At 36.4% G+C, this 20,703-nt stretch overlaps 1 protein-coding gene across 1 annotated transcript in view; it reads right to left on the bottom strand.

Moving 5' to 3' along the window:
* The window catches only part of LOC124377091 (filamin-A-interacting protein 1), a 31,930-nt gene extending 21,713 nt beyond the window's left edge, over nucleotides 1-10,217 (bottom strand). Inside the window, 1 exon segment of the mRNA XM_046836400.1 lies at nucleotides 9,955-10,217. The gene's annotated coding sequence lies outside the window, so the exon portion shown is untranslated.
* Nucleotides 10,218-20,703: the final 10,486 nt, after the last annotated feature.

The following is a 20,703-nucleotide window of genomic DNA, read 5'->3' as shown; positions in this document are numbered from 1 at the left end:
CTTACTTTTCCCAACACGTATTTGGTTGTGAAAAAAACACCCAAACTAGTAATAAACAAAACAATATAGATGTGTTGCTTAATTTTTAATTCCAGCAACTAACAGCACAATAGTAACATATATAAAGACAGACTAATGGTTAACATTAAAAATGTAACTGGTGACATGATTTAGTTTAATGTAAGATGTGTCAAGTGTCAGTACAGGCATTTAAAGGGGCTTTGAGTTTCCCTGGTATCACATAGGGACAAGCCTGTTTTTTAGGAGACAGTATAAAAAAGTCTGACTGTATATAGCTTGTACATTGTAACAGGAACCTGTTTTACAGATGTTGCCTAACATTAAATATACCTTAATTGTTTAAAATCTTTAACATCTTTCTTGAATTAAACATAAAATTGTTAGTGTTGGTGAGTTGCTGGGGTGTGAGAGAAATTCAATATTTCTGGATGTGCAATTGAAGGAAAATAAGCAGCCTCAAAGTGGTAACAGTATCTCTAGTTGTTGTTTAAGTTAACCAGCCATTTATTTCCTCAGAGGTAAATAAAAATGCACTGCCTTCTGCCTAAAGCTTTGTTTTGAAATTATATTTACCGTCTGAGCTGATTTTAGGAAAATGTGAACAGATGCCAGACATAAAGTGAATACTGAGATTCACGTCTGCATGTTTTTATTACAAACCACATTTTTAAAGGTGTGTTTGAAAAGGTTTTGAAAAAAATTACAAACCGCATCTTTAATGAAAGTCAATTATACAAGGGTAGTGGGTGTATCTAATCTAATCAGGACTTTCAAACACATTCTGCTGCCACTTAAGTGTTAAGAGTTCTGATCTGGCATTGCTTGTATGACGTGGGTCTTGCATGTTAAAGCGCATTGTTTCCATTATCAAACCAAGGCGCACTCATGATTTCCATGAGGTCGGATCCATGCCTTTTTTGGATTTTGAGAGCGTTTCTGGTTCTGTGGTTCAATTGTGTACAAGCAAAGGATGCTGTCAATATTGAAAATAATGCAGACGTTAATGGATCAGTGTAACATGTTAATTTGCTAAACCATTAACGAGGTTCACCTTTGGGAAATCATTGACTCATTATTACGATCGCGAGAAAGAAATTCTTATGCGCTGTCATCCCGGCATGTCCAGATCTCTGCTTATGCGAATAACGATGGCCTTACACACCACCTCAAGTGGAGCAGGAGGTGGAGGAGGAGGAGGAGGCAATTTGGTTTTATGACTGTTTCTGGTAAATGTAATTCACACAAACGCTTGTGTGCAATAAGTACAGGGCCTCACACGTTTGTGGGATGCTGATGAAACCAGCGTGTGACTCAGTGGATCTTTAACAACTCGTTTAGTGTTTGCGTTATTAATAGTTATTATAGGGGAACAGCCAAGCACTCCTGTGGGCGCTGCCTTCATTTCAAACCTCAATTTGGTGTAATACATCAGCGTGCAGTTTACACAAAGACATTAGTTTATATAAGCAACAGTTCAAAACTGTGATGACCTGTTATGTTTTCTTAAACAACAGCATTTCAGTTGACCATCTGTGTGGTCTAGATAATTGAACAAACTTACAGACAGTGCGATATACTACTACTATTGCTGCATTTATTACCTTTTTACACAGAAACCCTGCACTCTGAAGATTTTAACTTTTATTTCCTATTATTATGTATAAAAGTATATTAGGCCATTCATAACTACTTCAAGGCCATTGTGTTACTCTCTCCCATAATACTCCTATTAAATATAGATTTAAACATTGTTCAGACAGTTCGGAAGACCAAATAAAAAAGGACTAAGCTCTCAATGGCAAATTAATGCGGCAAATCCTCAGTTTGTCTCCACATTTCAGATCAGTGCTGATTTATGGAACTCAAATGGCAGCCTGAGCTTTACTGTCTAAAATTATATAACTGTATTTATGGCAGTGGGATTACATTTGAAAACATGTCTCACATTTAATTCACTCAATTAACAATGTCATGTCATTTCTATATTAAACTCAACTGATATTAAAATGTTGGGACCAACGTGAACCCTTATTTGTGTTCCAGGGTGTATATCCACTTCATGCCCAGTTTTTCCTGTTCTGGATAAATTTGCTTGCTGATGATCTGTAAATAAATGAACCAATGTAACCGATTTTGAGGAGTTAAAAGAGCCAGGATATTTGCTATACAGAAGAGAGTGGGACTTAGAGAGCATGGACTAACAAAACTTTGACTCATATTTATACTCGCATTTGATGAACAGAGGGGACATTTTTCTGATATGCAACTTGGGAACCAAAAAAATGGTCAAAAGATAGAGACACTCATGGTGGTAGTTTTATATATATAATTCCCCAACAAAAAAATGATCTCTTACAATGTATTAAAAAAAATGGCAGGAATTCTCACAAGTGTAAAGTTCTCTCTACAATGTAACCAGGCTTTGTGAGATACTTTAACTTGTAAACAATAACCATTAACATCTATAATTTTCTGTAAACGATTAGCGGTAAGACACATCCTGGTTGACGGTTGTTAAAAGACTCATGAATGCCATTTTATAATCTGTGATACATTGATTCTAATTGTCCATGTAATGAGTCGATAATGATTAAAGGCAAGGACAAGGAGTGTCAGAGAACATAGAGTGTTTCCCCTAAGCCCTGGTTGTCATCTGCAGCTACTTTAAGTTGATATTTATGGAGATTTTTGCTTGTGTACTCTTGGGAAACACCAAACAGTATTACTTAATCACTTATCTGCATAACAACACTTGCCAAAACATCACTTTAACTCCGGTCGCCAATGTTGGATGGCCAGAGGTCGAGATCTTAGCATACTTAGCACTACAGACTGTTTGCTCATCTCCTGTTAATGAATTCCCTGAATTATTACGGTATTGGGGTGCGCACTACAAGTACACAACATTTAAATATAGCCATGGATTCTGCCTTGGTGTGCTGACATACAAATCCTCATTGGGATGGCAGTCAGGCTAAACTGGGAACACAAAAGAGCGGCTCTTGCTAGCCAGGCATTGCTAAGGCAATTGCTGTGGGACATAAACAGACTCGAGGCCACAGTATTTTAGCTTCTCCTGTTTGCAAATGTCCACCTGCTACCCTCTTTCACTGAGCAGCCAATTAGATCAGGGCAAATATTCTCTTTATGACTGCTCCATTCCATGCTAGCACAACACATTTCCCCCTTCTAAATTTTCAGATCAACTCAAGTCTCTTATGGTTCCTTTTCCTTATCTTGTTTGAAAGACACAGTGGAAGAGGACTCGCAATGAAGAAAGACACTAACACATTCTTGCTACTTCCACCCCCTTAAACTGCTGGGAGTGTGTCTAGTTAGCAGCAATAAAACAGGGTTGTGACAGGTGCTGGAGTCTTTCCAACCCCCACTATCGTCGTTTTCTGTTCCTGTAGGAAAATTCCTGAGAATAGGATTCAGATCAGTAAAAATGTGACTAAATAAGGGGATAGTAACATGAACAGAGCCATAATCTTCTTTTTTGGAGAAGCTTTTGAATTACCATTAGGCTCCTCAGTTAGCCGCTACCATTAGGGAGAACTTCAAGGTTGTATCTCCTTTTAGCTTCACATGTCCTCAAGTTTCTGTTGCTTTATTCTGTTTACATGCTGACTGTTGGTTTATAGAAGAACTTATGCGCACATGATAAATCTTTATACTTTAGTAAATCTTTATTTTGTAAATGCCTGATTTTGCTATGGTAATTAGCAACACTGAATATGTCTGTTATGTAGACCAGTGGATCCCCACAAGGTCAGTAGTCATTGTGTTGTCTAACTTATTTTTTTGCCCAAAGGAAAATGCAGCATTACTGTAGCTGCTTAAAATCTAGGACACCTAATGTTTATCTCCAAAGCATTTCTCAACTAGATGGAACTAGATTACAGTGTCTTAAGCAAATCCCCAAAACCTGGAGAATTTCAAGGGCCCTCTTTCAGAAACTACCATTAAAGATAAGATGATTTGTGATTTTCTAACAAATACATATTGCAAAGGGAAAAAATCTAAACTTTCCTCATTTACAAGTGTATGTTATAGCATTATGTTGAGTTGAAAAATAATAACTACACAATTAAACTCAGGAATGCATACTGGAGGTTAGATGTATACTAAATGCGTTGTGCTATAACTAGACAACTACATTTGTAAAAGAAAAAAAAAATTAAGAATTAACAAAACAAAGCATTGGTGAAAAATGAGAATTGGTAAAAAGAAACTCTCACCAGTTAATTCCAGTATCATGGCCCATGGGAGAGCAAGTGGTTGCCAATGAGCATTTTGCTGTTTACAATTACAGTATTTGACCTTCAATAGCATCTATATCCTTCATTGTGCAGTATAAACATGACATACACTATATGGACAGAGGTTTGTGGACACCTGATCATAAGCACATTCCAATGTGCTTTTGTCAACATCCCATTTCACATTTGAGCCCCTGTTGCTGTCCCAATAAGCTCCAATTTTGATTTAGAAAAATTTTGGAGTGTGCTTGTGGAGATTTTGCTCATTCAGAACAGTGTTAGCAAAATCGGGTTTCTGATGTATGGTGCGGAGGCCTGGGGTGCAGTCAGTGTTCCAATTCATCCCAAATAATTAAAAAATGTATCTTCATCTTACTTTGTGTACATGGGCATTGTCAGGTTAGAACAGATTTGGGTATCCAAGTTCAGGTAAAGGGAAAATGTATCACATCCAAAGACATCTTACAACTCTACAACTGTGTGCCTCCAACTTTGTGCTAACAGTTTAAGAGAGAACAACATATGGCTGGAAAGATTATGCGTCCCAATACCTTTGTCCACATAGTGTATCTATGGGCATGTTTTCGATGCAAATGAAAGATAATGCTTTGTATTTAATTTAATTTAATCCAAAAACTCTTATATATACTCATAATTAAAATGCACATATAAACAAGTTGAATAAATCAAAGCCAAAAAGGCTTTCTAAAGTTAGGTATTTTATTAGGAATATCTTTTAAACTACTGTTATATAATAACAGCAATATGATGCATTTAGAAATATATTGTCATAAATTATTTGTCGAACACAAAGAAGCATGTGATTACAGGAAAATAATGAATGATGCACTTCTTTTTCTCTCTCTTAATCTTAATAAATAAAAAAAAAGTTTGATAGTTTACCAAGAAACAACAGAGTCCTCTATCCTCTTCCAAAAATAAAAAGTAAAGGTTACAGCTTTACCTCAGCCAGTTACAAGTGCTTACATTGGAGACTCATTCAAAAATGACACACAGAAAATGCCACTATTAAACGTTTACACAAGTCCTTGTATATTTTGGTAGCATAAAAATATGCAAAACTATAAATGGGTGAATAAATACACAGCCATGACTTGCAGTGAGAGTCAGATCTGACTAATCAAAACAGCACTCTGGTATAATCTCTGTCTTAATAAATGTAACAGGAATAAACCTGATTGCTAAAAGCAGAATTTCTGAGGTAAGTTATTTTCTGGTTTTATTTTTCTCTGTTACACTTTTAGATTCTGATAATTGTACTTCACTCTCTTTTTGGACTGTCTCAAATTTCATTTAATTTCATCAACTTGTTTCACACTTCACACCACTTGTGTGATGCTTTCCAATTTGGACTGCTATTAATAAATAGGACACACACGGACACACACACACACACACACACACACACACACACACACACACACACACACACACACACACACACATACACAGACACACACAGCTGGCACTCTGAGCCTAAAACATCATGGGTGAGTCCAAGTTACATTGTCTAGATCATAAATCTAGAGTAAGCCTAATTACTTCCCAGCCATCTGCTCAGTGCTTTCGTCGCTTAGCATTTATCTTTAGGATCAGCATGACATGAGAGACATCCTTGGATCTCATATGACATATGGTTTGATGTCTGGAATGCAGAAGGAATTTAACAGTTTTTCTACCTAAACTCAACTAGGGTTTGTGTGTTTATTACTGACAGAAATTCTTTTCATGGGCTTAGAAAAACCAAACAAATAATATAATGCTTACATAAAACTCAAAGGAAGTTTAGGGGCAGTTGTTGAAGTTCATCAATACGTTACACTATAACAGTAAAGGTCTTAGGATGAGTTGGACTTGAGAGGAAATCTTAGCAATGCTGTTCTTATACTTTACTCTGTAGGTTTTGTGGTCTCCATCTGCAACCAGATCCACACAAATACATTGGTGACGCATAACCACAAATTCTTTCCTCTAAAAGAGTTTTGCTTCATTTAGTAAAAAGTCAATATTACAGATTGATAGCTTAATTTAGAGTTAAATTTGATTGATGAAATCATGAAAGCATATGCCCCTAGACTTCAGATTTGGACTAAAAATGCTTGCCATTGTTTTCTCAGAACAGGGATATGGGTAAAAGCAGTTGTCTGTGTTAATACATATGGTGTAGATAATGAAGATGGAGTTTGGGTTAAAAAATGCTAAGCATTCCTTGAATATTAATTAGTTTAGATTAATTCAAAACTACTGCTAGCAAACATACAGCTACTTAAAACATCAGACGTTTCTGTTCACATGTATCTACAGGTTGTACGTGCAAGTTGTTTGCACATAATTGTCATAAATTGTGTAGATATGTAATATGAAGTCATAAATCATCTCAAGATCTAAGGGGTTAGAAGTTTAAGGAAAAACCCAAAAGTATAGCATAACGTAAGAGGGACTTTCTGCCGAAGTCTATTTGAGCTGTCCTCCACATGAACGTGACCCTATTACAGGTCACCTACAGTGGATGAAGGGCCATAACTCCAGAGCGGGTATAAAAATAGAGGTCATAAATGCAGGCCTGAGTTGGAAAAAGGCTCCGGAGTTACTGTACTTCATTACAGACCAAGCGAGTAACATGGATAGTTGTATAAGAAATTGTTTCATGTTTCATTTCTAATGGCCTGGAATAAGCGAAATGTAAAAGGGAGGGGAATGAGTTATGGAGTTGAGTGAATGTGATCAATGAGTAAATGCGAGTGATAAGTTTGGGGGTTTATCTCAACAGACAGAACCATCCGTGTCCAGAGGAGTGACATCACTGGCCAGATGTACTCTTCAAGCAGGCTGGTCTCAAATGCCTTTCTGCTGGGATGGAAATGAGATCACTTCCCTCATAAAGTAAATGCAGAGAGAGCAGAAAAAGAGTGAGGGGAGGAGAAAAAGAGCAAGAAAGAAGGAGAACAAATGCCGACTATGTCCAGTGTCTCCACTACTTCTGTCGGCTTTTTGGAATTATCTTCCAGTGCTCTCAAGGGTTACATTCAGAGTAAATTTCTCCAAATATCTCATGGATAGTCGAAGCGTCTGACAGAAAAACAGATATTACAGCATTCCCATGATGCCTTTCTGGGATAATTTTGAAATGTTTGGAAGGACAAATTGTAAAAAAGAGGTCATCGTGACATCAGTTTTTTTGTCTAAATGCTTCTTTCTTTGTGTGTGTTATGGTGACCAAGATATTTTTTTACTTAAAAAAAAAAAAGAAAAAATGTTTTCATTGCTTCATTGCTAACATTTTAAGAAGCAAACGCACACACACTGAAAAAAGACTGATGGGATTGCAAGGTCTATATGCATACTGTTTACTGTGATTTCAGGATTTTCTTTAACAGATTAATTGTAGTTATAGATGTATCTTTTCGTGCAAATGCAGTCAATCAGCCATTGTCCAACGCTTTACTTAAGATTTGAGCTTGTCATATATATATACAATTTATGCATAAAAATGACTAAAACTCAGAGATAAAATATACAGCAGAATGTTTGTCCTCACAAATCTCTACTGTAACACATTATAGAATTAATTTAGGAAAAACTCTAAACCAATATAACTCTGTCCTGCCTGTTATGTTGCTATGAGCCAGGCAGTTTTTGTGCTGTTGTTTTTCTCCCTCAGTGACACGGCCAAGCAGAATTAGGCTGCTGATCTCATGGGCCGAGCCGCTTATCGCTTAACTCTCAGCTGTGACGCCGGCTCTGGCTACCGTTTTAAAAGAAATCATGGTGTTAGTCATTCCTGAGGGTGAAAAAGGGTAATTAGGATACATCTGTAAAAAAAATAAAAATAAACAACAATCAACAGGCCTATGTGGTTTTGTAGGGAAAGACAGTAAATTGTTAGGATTTGATTTATTTCATTTTGTCAAAGAAATTACATCAGGAGTGTACAGTAATAACTTGTAATGCTTTCTGCAACCATAAAGTGCAGACCAACTAAAATATGTGGCATTGTATATTCAACATACCAAATGACATAGTTGATTAATAAAAAAAAGTGAACTTTGCCAACATGAAATATAGAGTGAATTGCATGGAAATCTGAGAACCCTATGTTGTCCAGAATATTTATATTAAGAGCAGAAATATGCGGATTTCTAAGTCCACTAGGGAGCTAGCTGTTATTGTATATCCTGGGCATATAGCTTGTGAAAGCAAAGTGAAAAACACACTTTTCTATGGCCTGTAGCTTAACCTAATGGAATGTAGTTATTTAAGGCATTTTTATATACAGACTTGAAGAGCAGACTTTGCCTACCTGTAACCCATTAAGAAGCTAAGCATTGAAGGAAATTCAAAAACTATTTAAAGAAAATTTAGTCAGTCAGCATAAAGAATATGCTGCTTAAATGTTGCACGGAACGTGGCTAATGTAGGTACATCTATCTCCCTTAAAAGCTTTTCTGTAAAAAAAAACACTTAAATCTCACTCAAAATAAATAAAGCATGGTTGTAAAGATGCAATAAGTGTTAACATAGCAAAGAATGTCTATATTCATTCATAATTGTTAGTGGGGCTGTTAGCTCACTGGTTAAAATGGTGGACTTCTGCTCAGAAGGTCATGAGTTCAAATCCTTGCCCCCCCAAAAAACTGCCACTGCATGACCTAACATCTCAACTACTCAGTTATATAAATGAGATTATTGTAAGTTGCTATGTATAAGGGACTCTGCCAAATGTCTTAAATGTGAATATATATATATATATATATATATATATATATATATATATATATATATATATATATAATACCACCACTACAACCTCAAGCTTTCCATTGCAAGTGCACCTTGGAAAATGTGATTGTCCAAGATGGCTGCCCCCATAACAGTCGCGTTTTGATAAATACTAAAGCTTGGTTTTGTTTATTTTTACTGAACATTATACAGCATGTTACCAAATGACTTGATGTGGTTAACGGGTTACATATTGAATAAAAATAAAACATTACATAAAATAAATTTTTATTTGTCTCTATTTTGGGACATTATTGTGTTCGGCTCCTATGTGTTACAAATTGAATTGTTTAAACATCTCCAAGGAGATTGTAGGGCTGTGGGCAGTGTTTGAGTCTGACTTATAACATTGTCACTGTATCATTTCCTTGTCAAGGCTGACAGCATACCTCTCACTTTACTCTCCTGGGTGTGATGCTGAGCTCTCCGAGATGTAATCCATTAAGGCAACGTATGCAAGCACTTCCTGAGCAGAGACTGCTGAAACTTCGAATTGCAGCCAGAAAGTTTTGAATGATTGCTTTTCCTCAAATGTTGGACTCTGCGCATAACTCGCATGAGTTGTACAGCAATGAGTCAATGCACACATGTTACAGTTTTGGTGATTATCATTCCCATAGACATAAATCAATAATGAACAAGGGAAAGAAGAAAGATTAAAAGGCTGAATCTGTGCAGACATGTCAAAGACGTGTATTCCCACTGGATGTGGGAAAGGCACTGTTGCAAAAGTGAAAATGTTCAGTAATCATTTTCCCCACAAGGTTTTTGCTCAGTTTTATGACACTTCACATGACACATGACACTTCCTTATACTTGGGTTGAATATCAGACACAAACCAACACCAGAGAAATGAGAGCAGTGCCCTACCTTTCAACAATGGTCCTTAAGGATGAGTGCTTACAGAAATCTAAAAGAAATCCTCAAAAATAAATGTCAGTCCTTTTTCTGACTTCTGCTTCAGTTGAACAGCCCAGAATGACACACCATGTGAAAGAGATCTCTTTCCGTCCCTCTTTCCTCCCTCTAACTCCCTGTCTGTGTTTTGTCCTCTCTCGAACTCTGAGAGCCAGCAGAGACACTCTGACATGCTTAGAAGGAGACGAGAGAGAAAGGGGAGTGTGTCGAGAGAGAGAGAGAGAGAGAGAGAGAGAGAGAGAGAGAGAGAGAGAGAGAGAGAGAGAGAGAGAGAGAGAGAGTGGCCAATCAGAGAAAGGAGGTGGTCAGATATTCTCTATCACCACCAGAACTTAAAAATTTAAGCTCAGAGCTCCAAGTAAGCAAAGTCAGAGAGAGCCAAGCAGACTGTAGGTAGATTCCCACTCCTCCTTTTTGTTCCACAGAGTGAAATTAAAGTGGTGGACGAAGTGTATGGACCAGAACTGTGTCTATATTTAACCTGTGTTCTCATTCACTCATTGCTGTTAGCAGCTGAGCAGATTGTGGCCGAGCTTTCCAGGCCCAGCTGACAGCTGAGCTCTCAGACTCCCCCATAAATACAGAGATCATTCCAGCTATGCCATATTATACCCCCTGAAATGGACCTGGTAAACACTGGCACAAGTTTATCCCAAAACCAGGGCTGTGTTCACGTTAAATGTACAGTGTCAGGCTTTATTTAACATGTTTAAGACAAACATAGATCATCTTGTGCTATAGTATAGCCTCCTTTATGTTAAATGATCAAAACTGTGTGTTGGGGTTATGTTAAATATATAGAATCAAACTCAATTAAGAGATGAAAGCCATGATTTTTTTATTTTATACTAAGGACATTTGGACCACAAAAGAAGCATCCAGGTCAGACCAGGTCAAAGCTTTTAAATGGGAAAACAAAATGTATTATTATAGTTAAAAAAGAAATGAATACAATATCACTAATATTTGACAGGTCATATTCATGTTTCTCACTATTTTTTAACAAAAATTAAGTGACTATAATATGATATCCTTGATCACCTTAACCATTTCAAAACAGAACAAAAAACAAAGCCAGTGTTTTAATTTAGCCAAATTTTAATTATTAATATTCTATCAAAGCATTCACCAGAATGTTTTTCTTGCCACGTTCAACCCTGTCTCATTCCTTAAATCGGATTTCTGTAAAGCTGCTGTGTGGCAATGTCCATTGTTAAGAGCGTTATTACCAATCTGAATTAATACTCACATGGTTCTCAATAAGGTCTTTTTGGTAAAAACAGCCCCATAGGTCATTCATGACACGTAACACCAGGGATTATGTCTTTTATGTATAATTATCTTTTTTTTACCCAAAAAAGAATCAATCCCGCAGGATCTGTAACCTCACCAAATCCCATGTGAACCAAATAGGTCACTGTATATTCATCACTCTATTTGCCCCAGTTTATAATTTTATACCAGTGTTTAATCTGTAAAATCCATTACTACAAAAAAATGAAGATGATCTCACACCACATTTTTTCCCACTAAGAGATCCCATGCCATGATAACGTCCATCATCATACAGAGCTTTACACGGCCTATAAAGATGCAGCAAGCAACTTTTACAACACCCTCACTGAAGTGTGACTTATCTGGCAGGACTTCAAACATTCACACCAACACACCTCAGGTTACCCTCAATGAGGTCACTGAATGTGTGTTTGCGTACACGGATTGTTAATGAGGTGCTAGAGGCATTAAATGCATTAGGCATTAAAGAGGTCATAAAGGTAAAAAATTCAAAATAATGACCAAATTAGCATTGTTAGCATTGGTGCAGATTGCATGTCTTTTCCATATGGCTCATTTTAGATAAAATGTAAACATATGTGAGGTGGCCAAAAAAAAAAAAAAAACAACAAATATATTTTTCCCCACCAACAATATACTAGGACTTTCATTCTTTATGGAAACATGCTATGGAAATGTTTTCATATACCATGCTTTGGTCTACAAAAGTGATATGTAAGGAGCCAGTTTATCAATTTAAGCAGTTTTCTCTCATTTTCACTTTTGTGAGAGCAACTTATTTTAATTCAGAAAATCTTATAAATGATCACACAAACCATTTCCAACACAGGATTTTACCTCCAAACTGCATTTAGTATATGGCATGCTTTGAGGAAAAAAGTGATCCAGACTCACACTGAACCCACACAGCTCTGTAATGTCAGAAAAGAAGAGATATACTGTATATAGCGTTTATGTCCAATAAATTCTGTGTTTAATATCATGTTTGCCAAGGTTATATTTATTTAAAAAGAACATAAAATTAACTAAATAATGAGTCACACTGGATCAACTGCTGCTCCTGTATCCTCCAACACTCCAGCCCAATCTTTACATCACTCCCAATCATCATCATTCTACCTCAGTAAACCTGTTCCTCATTAACCAACATTAGACTTTCTATATATCCCATTGCCACTCCACAAGGTTTTTATTATGTTTTTCCTCACCACCTTCCTGTAATGCACATCCGGTTGATATAAATGGGTTGTACTAAACCCCCATCAGCTGTTCAAATATAAAATCTATAATCAGATGGTTTGTTGCAAAGAAATGTCGATTTTTCAGCCCACTACGCTGACACGTGTAACACGTCATCGACAGCGACTGAGAAATGTGCCTGTGAAATGCAGTCACTGGTGTAATGAACATGAACAAAATGAATTGCATTAGAGGGGAAGCTAAAAGTACACTGTACGGCCAAACGTTTGTGGACAAATAACTCCTTTAACACCCTTACTAACACCCCCATTTTGAACATCACATTTAAGATTTATTCCCCCCATGTTGTCATAATAACCCCCACTCTTCTGGGAAGGATTTACAGTAAATCTTGGCTATTATTCAACTACATGAATATTAGTGAGGTCATCCAATGATGCTTAGGAGTGCAGCTGGTGTTCCAGTTCATCCGAAAGGTGTTCAGTGGGGTTGCGGTCAGGGTTTTGTAAAGACCATGTGAATTCCTCTACACTAACCTTTGCAAACTATGTTTCAAGGGGCTTGTTTTGTGCACAGAGGCATTGTGATAGTGGAATAAGTTTAAGATTATCAGTTCCAGTGAAGGAAAATGCTACAGTGTACAAAAAATGTAGACGTAATTTTGTGCATTTAATTTTAAGATATACTTTCTGGCAACAGTTTAGGAAAAGAATACATATTATGGGTGTGAAGGACAGGTGTCTTGATATTTTTGCCAATAAAAAGTGGATAGACTACAGTAAGGGCTCATTGTCTAATCCAACTACACATTACACAAAAGAACAGATAATAAATTTGCAAATGTTTTTGTTTCCTTTACCATACATGAAGCTCATTGAACATTTGAGTTTCTGTTTTTTTTACCGTGCCCTGTTTGCCTGTTCATTTCCCCTGGATAATATAGATTTGTATCCATGAACTGCTGCTGTAGTCACAAAGACGTTAATACAAACCTATTCACAATACACTGAATCTTTTTTGAAAGCAATGACTCTTATTTACTTATTAAGGAGGAAGTAATGCAATAAAGAAGCCAGCTACCCACAGACAATTTGCTATGTAGCACTGAGGGTGCTCAAATGCTCAAAATAAATGTGTAACATGGTAATATATGCATTTTATTTAACATGTGTTGGGTATTCATGGTGGGGCATGGGGGTACTTTTTCTCTACCAATATGGATCTTTTTAAACAGTTTGCACTTTAGAATCCAAATGGTTTGGTATGTCTATGACAGTATGTACCATAATGAAAAAATCCAACCAAAACTATAGGTGGGTTTTGTATATACTATTAATAGTACTTTCATATTAGTAAATGAGATGAATAACAAAAAAAACTGTGAAATGATATGATTTTAAAGGCCTTAGAGGAATGACAAAATGTAACCCCGCAACATGAGATTTTCAGTAATGCACTATATAGCTAACCAAAAATTCCCTAAGATGACGACAGTGAAGACTGTGGTGCATTAAGCAAATGCTGGAACTGGGAAAAAAATGCATCTGCCCAGCAGTGTCATGAATATTTTGCCTGTTACAAAGCAGAAAATATTCTTCCTTTGTCTATTTGAATACATGAAACGTTCTCTCTTCCATCTGCCGTAAAACTATATACATATTTATAAAGGTTTATTTCAATGGGATTCAGCATTATAATAACTAATTTTGTAACTCACTGCTGGTATGGAGACATACTTGTGTCTGTTTCCTTTCATGTTTGAGTAATGTCACTATTTAAATTCTTACTTATTTAATAGTATAGTAGCAATATTTATGAAAATGCAATGGCCTTGTAATGGCAGACATGTTTCTGTTGAGATTTCTACGAATAATTGTGATATGGATTTTTTTTATATTCTCTCAGAAGAAAGAACATTTCACATATATGCTTGTAAGATTTTCATATTTTTGAAAATGTGACTGCAATGACAGTAATGTATTTTTGTCTCTGTGCCATTTGACTCGGTGGTATGTCACTTTGACATGAACACTTTAAAGCACTACTGCATCAGTGATCATTGTCAGCGGTGCATAAGCATCATGGATGGTATAGCAGCTGACAGTACTTGCTTCATTCCAGGCTGATCATTCCTGATGACATCATCTTCAGACATACCCTTTATAAAACTTTAGACTCATTTCAGGGAAAAGTCCTGAGCTGTAATGAGTCAGGTGATTAAAATCTGAGCCTGTCTGCCTGTGGGTTTTTTTTTTCCCTTTTTTCTTTTTCAGAAATCCATCTCAGCCAAAGTTCAAACTCATAAATTGAAAGCATTTAATACACTAAAATTGTAGAACATGACTATTTTGGCTTGGGTGATCATTCAGGATTTGGCCCATGGATCTGGAGTAATAAAAAGAAAAATTGAATTATTGTATTGTAAAAGATGTCATTGTGCTTTTCAAATGGATCTGTAATGATACAGTAAGTGTAAGAGTAGACATGAAGACTCACCATCTGAAGCTTTGGATGTCTTTATCTGGTTAAAAAAACCCTCCCTTGCTTCAGTGATTATGTTTCCCCTGGATTCTATAGATTTGTATCCATGAACTGCTGCTGTAATAATGAAGACTTTAATACAAATCTATTCACAAACCGTTTATAGTGAACCTTCTTTAAACACAATGCCTCGCATTTACTTATTAAGGATGAAGTATTGCAAGAAAGAAGCTGCTATCGAGGCTTCTCAAATACTCAAATTAAATGTGTAACATAGTAATATGTGCATTTTATTTAGCATGTGTTGGGTTTCATGGTGAGGCAGGGTAGTGTGGGGTGATAAGTGTTTCTTGCTTTGGTTTATATGTAGTGGTGTGAGAAGGGTGGGCCCGGCTTGGGTTGCTGCCCAGGGTCCCAGGATTTCTTAATCCATCACTGCTGCCAGGAGAGAATTAATAGCACTCTGATATCATTTTGCAGTCTACATTAGGTATAAATAATCATCTTTCCATGCTCAGGTCACATGTTAAATATTTGTTCATTTAAGCTTAAAACCTCAAATTAGCAAGTCACAGAACAATACAATTTGATAACAAACCAGTTTCATACTTTTAATGGTTCCTAATAATAACGTATTTTCAAAATGCTAATATTTCAATATTGCTGAAACAATGCATTTTTGTTGAAAATAAAGCGTACATAATGTAGATCTCAATACACTATTTCATGGTACTATAAAATAGAATATGTTCTGATATGCAGCTTCTATGTTCATCAGTTCACCTCAGACACACTGACCTCGGTTTTTATTTAAGGAGGAAAATGTAATAAAATGTTGGTGTGCACCTGTGGGCCATCACTGCAGCTTTAATTCAGATCTCTATAACTTCTCCAGCATAAATCTACTATAACATCTGCTTGCATTTATATCAAAACATTTCAGCCTGATGTCTATGTTCCTTTGTGAAGTGTCAGTGAAAGGATTCTTCCAACATCAAATATAGATAACATCCACAAAGCCTGGGAAACTGGAAATCAGACTGGAGTCAGAGCATTAAAGAACAATTTGGCTGACACAATTTTTTACATAGAGATATACAGTATCACACCTTATATAATAATTTTTTTCTCTCTGCACATTCTTGGCATTCTCTCAGTCAGCCTTGTGAGGTAGTAATATTGAATTAACGGTTTTCCAAAAATCTTGATAAGTTCCCAGAGGTGGTGAGTGCTTGTTGGCTGCTTTTTCTTCACTCTCCAGTTCAACTTATCCCAAATCATCTCAATTGGATTTATATTAGGTGATTGTGGAGGCCAGGTCATTTAACAGTGGCACTCCATCACTTTCTTGGACAAATAGCTCTTACATATCCTAGAGGTGTGTTGGGAGTCATGATAGTCAATGATAGTCGCACGAAGTGCAAACCAAATGGGATGGCATATCACTGCAAAATGCTGTGGTAGCCATGCTGGTTAAGTGTGTCCTCAATTTTGACTAAATCATCAACAGTGTCACAGTAAAGCACCCCCACACCATCACACCTCTTTTTCCATGCTTTACTGTGGGAACTACGCATTTCCATGTATATTCACCCTCTCTATGTCTAACAAAGACACAGTGGTTAAAACCAAAAATCTAAAATTTGGACTGTTTAGACCATAGGACAGTTTTCCACTGATCTAATGTCCTTGTGTTTTGCTTGTTGTTCTTCCAAAGTAAGGCTTTCTTTGCCACAATTCGGCCATGAAGGCCTAACTCAATAGTGTTGAAATATGTCTGTCACTTGAACTCCAAGAAGCATTTTTGTAAATTCTGCGGTTCCTGAGGCTGGTAATTCTAATACGTATTGTTTACAGCAGAGGTAGCTCTTGAGGTACTGCATGAGAGCCTGTTTCATCATATCGTTGGATCATTTTGTTGACTGCAATTGGGGAATACATCTAAAGTTCCTGAGATTTTTTCAACTTGACTGACCTTAATTTCTTAAAGTAATGATGATGTCTTTTCTCTTTACGTAACTGAGTGTTCCTGCCATTATATGGATTTGTACAGTAATTGTAGTAGCTTTAATAGGACTGTTGACTTTCCTCTGCACAAGAAAACATTCAGCATGGGAAGTCACGAACAATGGCTGTACATTGTGTCACACACCCAAACACAACCTTCCTACAGGCAAAACAATCAAATTTATGACATGCACAAGACATGATAACATTCCACAATATTTACTGCTGATGGACTGAAACACTGTGTGCGTGTGTGTGTGTGTGTGTGTGTGTGTGTGTGTGTGTGTGTGTGTGTGTGTGGGTGCAGACATTCCTGGAATCCCAGCATATCGTTATAACTGTCACTTAATTACATTGAGCTGAAGGTATGTACATGTAGATGAGTATAACTTGCAGAACAGAGCTCATATTCAGAAGACACGCTGAGAGGCACAGAGACTCGATTCACACAGAGCCGATGGGAACCGCAGTGTGTAACGTGTGATTGTGCGTAATGCATGAGCGTGATGAAGAATGTGTTTTTGTCAGCAGAGATAAAAAATTCAATAAAATAAAATGTTGAAACTCAGAGGAAAGTATTCAGACACTATTGTTTTTGTATACAAATACAGATTCAGTGAATATATATATACACTTATGATAACACACACATTGTTTGTTGACTTTATACTTTTAAATATGAACCAAAAATGTTCATTAAGAAGCAAAATGTGTAAAAGAAAGGAAAAGAACCCTGTTGAAAAATGTCCCCATGACAAATCATCTTTAGTTCCACAAGGTTATGAAGGTCCCTCTGATCAGAGGTTTAAAGAGAACCAGAAAATCCTACTTGAGTTAAAAGTATACATAACTTTCTGCAAAACCTATTCCATTAGTCCGTTAAAAGTCACCAATGCGAATATGACTTGAGCAAAAGTCTTCTGATTTGAACAGTAGTTGAGTATTTGAGTCTTATTGAACAAAGTCAAAAACAGTTGATTTGTGAAGTTTATTTCCTAAAATACAGATCAAACTGTACACCTCGACACTGCATTACCCAAGAGCAACACAACAGCTTCTTTAACATGCTAGAATAAAACAAAGATCAAACATGTTAGTGAAAAAAACAGACAAAATAGTAAAGCAAACTTTCAAAAAGGGTCAATCTTCAATGAACAAATGAAATATCATGTCACAAAGTAGAAGATTCATTAGCATTAAATAAAATGGTGATGGCGATCAACTCTTCTGCAGAATAAATAAGCTGTGGCAGATAAGGCTGCCATTTAAAATGTAATTGGTAATGGTCATTGTAAATTAAATTATATTGGAGTAAAAAGTACATATATTGAATTACAAATGTAGTTGATTAGAGAGTAAAAGTTGCTTATATCTTTGATATTTATTAAAACTAGAAAGCAACTAAAAGTACAATAACAAAGTACTTTTTCTCAGATACTTCACACCGCTGAAGCTGATGGACTCACTATTTCACAATCCTAAATAAATTGTAAAAGGGATTTGAATCAGGATATTTTCTCGGCCATGCCAGGGTTTGAGTTACATCGGAGGTATGTTTCAGAGCACATACTGTATTAATTCTGCTTAGTTTGAGTTTCGTGGTTGCTGAGATTCTATCTTCTCTAATATGTCATGGTGCATTGTCCAGTCCATGTTTCACTAGCATTTGCAGAGAAACAGCTTTATATTTTGATGCTCCCACCTCGATTCTTTACTGTGGATATCATGCTTTTGGAATCATGCATGCAACGCTTCTTTGTCCAAACATAATGAAATGAATTATTGTTGAAAGTTATATTAATGTTTTAACAGAGCAGATTTTATTGTTCCAAAATCATTTCAATTTGTTGAAATTATTTTGTAATTACGCATATCTGTGCTCCTTTTCCAGAGGAAATGTTTGGATCTGCTCACTAGATGGCGCCAGTGTAATCTTTTTTGAAATTTCCAGGGGTGGACAGTAGGTTTTTTTCTTGTATCTGTATCATAGTACATTGGATACTGGAGTGATATTTTACCTACTGCATCTCTACTTTTACTCACGTATATAGTTTGTGTACTTTGAGCAACCCTGGAAATAAGCCCTGAAAGTCACCGTGTGTGTGTGTGTGTGTGTGTGTGTGTGTGTGTGTGTGAGAGAGAGAGAGAGAGAGAGAGATTTTATTAAATTGTGATGCTCATCATCATAGCTATGACAATAAATGTGTATATATATATATATATATATACACACACACACACACACACACACACATATTTATTTATTGCAGTAGTAAAGTCAACTAGGAATAAATGTCATGAAATCAAAACAAATCTCCACAATCTCCTAAATCTAGTGGAACATCTTCCCAGAAGAGTTGAGGTTATTATTAAATGAGAACTAAATGTGGAATGGGATGTTCCAAAACCACACATACTTTTGTTATGGTCAAGTGTCCACCAACTTCTGTCTATATTCTAAAGTATTTTCTTAGAGTTCAATTTATTTATATAATTATTTTCTTACTTTTTTTTTTTTTTTTTTTAAATAGCATCTATTTGAATAAATAATCACACTTTTACATGTGGGAAAAGTTTAAGATTACAGTTTCTGCTGTTTGCCGACATTTATTTAATGCATGGATTAATTTTGCCAGCTCCATAGTGTATGAACATAGGCACATTTTTAGTTTCTAGACTAGTTTTTTTCCGGAAAGTTTTATCGAGTTATGTTTAAATAAATTGGAGTGATATTTAAGCAGGGTATTTGTATTTTTACTTGTGTGATAGAAGAGTATCTGCAAGAGTGAAAGGGAAAGTTTATAGGACGCGATGTTGTATGGTTTAGAGACAGTGGCATTGAGTAAAAGACAGGAGGTGGAGCTGGAGGTAGCAGAGCTGAAGATGTTAAGGTTTTCGTTGGAAGTGACGAGGATGGACAGTATTAGAAATTAGTTTATTAGAGGGGCAGCGCATGTAGGACGTTTTGGTGACAAGGTGAGGGAGGCGAGATTGAGATGGTTTGGACATGTGCAGAGGAGGGACATGGGGTATATCAGTAGGAGAATGCTGAGGATGGAGACACCAGGTAGGAGGAAAAGAGGAAGACCAAGGAGGAGGTTTATGGATGTGGTGAGGGAAGACATGCAGGTAGTTGGGTTGAAAGATGCAGATGTAGAGGACAGGGGGGTATGGAGACGGATGATCCGCTGTGGTGACCCCTAATGGGAGCAGCCGAAAAAAGAAGAAGAAGAAGAAGAAAAAGTAGAAGATTTGTATTTTTACTTAAGTACATGATTGGTGCACACAATAACTGCCCAAACTAGGGCTCGCAGGATAAAGTAGGCCCGTGGTGACCCCTGATGTGGCCTGCCCTGTCAAATATGAGCAGAGCAAAAAATGGAAACAAGGGAAAATGTTATCGATACAAATCTTCATTTCAAATTTAACGTTTAATACAACATTTTTTGCTTGATTTTTAAGCTGAAAAAATGTGAATTGAAATGAAAAGTAAAGAATATAAGTGAATTTGACACCGGGCAATTTGGACAAACTTTTGAAAAACAAGGAGCAGCTTCATGTCTCTCATTAGGGGTCAGTGAAATGGTTGTATTGCTTAGAGCTTAAATAGCATTGTATCTGCTACTGATAGTACTCTATAGTACTATAAAAACTGCCTGGTTTCTATGTATCCACTGTACTATAAGAACAAATTTAAATCCCCTGTAGAATACTTTA

The sequence above is a fragment of the Silurus meridionalis genome, chromosome 23, assembly GCF_014805685.1.
Source record: "Silurus meridionalis isolate SWU-2019-XX chromosome 23, ASM1480568v1, whole genome shotgun sequence".
In the NCBI taxonomy this organism is placed as follows: domain Eukaryota; kingdom Metazoa; phylum Chordata; class Actinopteri; order Siluriformes; family Siluridae; genus Silurus; species Silurus meridionalis.
The sequence above is the reverse complement of the archived record's forward strand: the minus strand, read 5'-3'. Positions and strand labels throughout refer to the sequence as shown.